This window comes from Natator depressus, chromosome 13 (genome assembly GCF_965152275.1).
Source record: "Natator depressus isolate rNatDep1 chromosome 13, rNatDep2.hap1, whole genome shotgun sequence".
Lineage (NCBI taxonomy): Eukaryota > Metazoa > Chordata > Testudines > Cheloniidae > Natator > Natator depressus.
This window is the reverse complement of record NC_134246.1, coordinates 32,738,411-32,741,213: the sequence shown is the minus strand read 5'-3', so window position 1 is coordinate 32,741,213 and position 2,803 is coordinate 32,738,411. Positions and strand designations below refer to the sequence as shown.

Below are 2,803 nucleotides of genomic sequence, written 5' to 3'. Positions count from 1 at the left end.
AGGACTCCTGGGTTCTATCATTGCCTGTTGGAGTGGGACGTGATTCATTACACACAAATATAATGTCGCCATGATTTTGGTCCCAGCTGCACAAGTGTCCATCTATGGACATCACTGGAGTTTCAAGGAGAGCAGAACTTTTCCATCTGGCTCTAAGTGTGAACACACATTTATCCAGGTAACAATCGAGATGCGAGTGAGCCTCCCAGCATACACACTCAGTTTGCTCTCCTGCCCTCTGTAACCACACATTGAGCAGAGTTCCTTTCCTCCAGCAAGGACACATACACCCCCACACCTCCCGCCAGCCCCCCATGCGCTGGTTGTATCATCAATAAATGTTTATATTACGAGTGACCCCTATAGAACATGCAAAATGCTGTATGTGTTCTCCCTGCAGGATTACAGCCAGCATGCCCTAGAGGGGAAGGGCCCCATAACCCATTTCCCACCCCCTGACTGGCCAGTCCTTGCAGGCTGGGGCGAGAGCAGAATACCCTACTGCTCCCCCAGCAGGATCCTCCTCAGAGCCTTCTTCATCTACTTGTTTCTCAGGCTGCAGATCAGCGGGTTGAGCAGTGGGGTCCCCTCAGTGTAGAAGAGCATCACAACCTTCCCATCACAACTTTCACAACGGGTTGACGTAGGTGACCATGATGGAGCCGTAGAACAGGCCCACAATGGCCAGGTGTGAGCTGCAGGTGGAGAAGACCTTGTGCTGCCTGGCCCCTGAGGCAGCATCAAAACTGTTCTGAGGACTAGCCCATAGGAGGCCAAGATGAGGAGGACACTGGTGAAGATCATGAGGGAGGTCTGGGTGAAGAAGGTCTATTCAGTCTGGGGAGCTGGGGTGCAGGAGGCAGCCAGCAATGGGCCCGGGTCACAGAAAAAATGATCCAGGGTGTTGGGGCCGCAGAAGGAGAGCTGGGAGATGAGGATGATGGGCATCAGGAACCACAGGAAGCCGATGAATCAGCAGGAGGCCACCAAGGCCCAGCAGAGCCAGAGGGACATAAGGAGAGGAGAGCGCAGGGGGTGGCAGATGGGTAGGTACCTATCCAAGGCCATGGATGAGAGTAAGAGGCATTCAGCAGCCCCCGTGGAAAAGAAGAAGTAGAACTGCACAAAGCAGGAGATGGGGACAGCGGGGGACACCAGGTCAGAGAGCATCCGTGGCACCGTGGATGTGATGTAGCAGATCTTTGGCCAGGCAAAGTTCCCCAACAGGATGTACATGGGCAGGCATTGGAGGTGGGGGTCCCGCAGCACAGCCCACACAATGCACAGGTTCCCTACCAGCGTCCCAGCATAGGCGGAGGAGAGAAGGGCACAGAGGAAGGTGTGGCTCAGCAGGCCCAAGGAGGGGAAACCTAGCAAGATGAACTGGGTCACCAGGATGGTGCTCTTGGCTGGATTCATCAGGGGACCTTGGAGGTAAATGGAAACGATCAACAGGACGCCAAGGTTCTACCCAGAGATCTGGGTGGGGAAGTGTCTTTAGAGTAGTAGAGAACACGCACACACACACACAGAGTCACTCTCAGTCTCTCTTTCTCATACATATCATATGTCAAACACTGCCTGGTATCTGACACTCAGGCTGGGTTTATTCTTCCTTTGGAAACCCTCAGTACTGGATAAAGATCCTGCATTGAGCCATTTGGCCAGCTATCCTGCTTGGGCAATGAACTCTTGCTTCTCCTTCCATAGCTGGATCAGCTCCTTTGGACCAGTCTAGGATCACAAACCCCATCAGTTCTGGTCAAAACAGCAGATGATGCTCAGAGAAGCTGGGGGAGCTGATATAATGTTCCCTCCTCCCCAAACTTCAAGGCTAAAGTGAAATTGACTGGGCTAGGACTGTATCTTTAGGCACCTAAATGCATTTTGGAAACGAGATGAGACTCCTAAGTCACATTGGAAAATGTTACCCCAAACCTTTCCTCTTGTCTAACTAATGAGTGATACAGAGCTGAATCAAGAGGGTTTTTTAAAAATTCCTTGCCTTGAGTTTGGACTGATCTAAGGATGACATCAGTCATGGATTGGCCTAACGGCTCTGAAGAAGGAAAAGCTAGATCTAATATAGAAAAATCTATATTAATATAGCAATAAGATTAAACTCTACAAACAATCAGTACATGTATGAATGAATTTGTAGAGTCAATTGATAATTATACTATTTATTGATTATTTTATTATTTATTAATAATTGAGGTAACCCCTAGGAACCACAGTCACAGACCAGTTTTCAGAGTAGCAGCCGTGTTAGTCTGTATCCGAGAAAAGAACAGGAAGACTTGTGGCACCTTAGAGACTAACACATTTATTTGAGCATAAGCTTTCGTGGGCTACAGCTCACTTCATCGCATGCATAGAATGGAACATATAGTAAGAAGAGAGATATATATATACATACAGAGAAGGTGGAAGTAGCCATACCAATTGTAAGAGGCTAATTAATTAAGATGAGCTATTATCAGCCGGAGAAAAAAAACTTTTGTAGTGATAATCAAGATGGCCCATTCAGACAATTGACAAGAAGGTGTGAGGATACTTAACATGGGGGAAATAGATTCAACATGCGCAATGACCCAGCCACTCCCAGGCGCAGACCAGTCACAGACCAGGACCTCATTATGCAAAGTGCTGCACAAACACCGAAGAAAAAGACAGCCCCGGCCCCAACCAGTTTACACAATATATTTTCCAAATAAGATCAAAATGGTCGATTGAGTTACAGTTTATATTAAATTTGAGACTCAGAATGTAAAATTAATCATTGCATGCTATATAAATTCCT

At 47.7% G+C, this 2,803-nt stretch overlaps 1 pseudogene; it reads right to left on the bottom strand.

The window, feature by feature from the left end:
• Positions 1–498: 498 nt before the first annotated feature.
• Positions 499–2,035, bottom strand: LOC141997910 (olfactory receptor 11H4-like; annotated as a pseudogene).
• Positions 2,036–2,803: the final 768 nt, after the last annotated feature.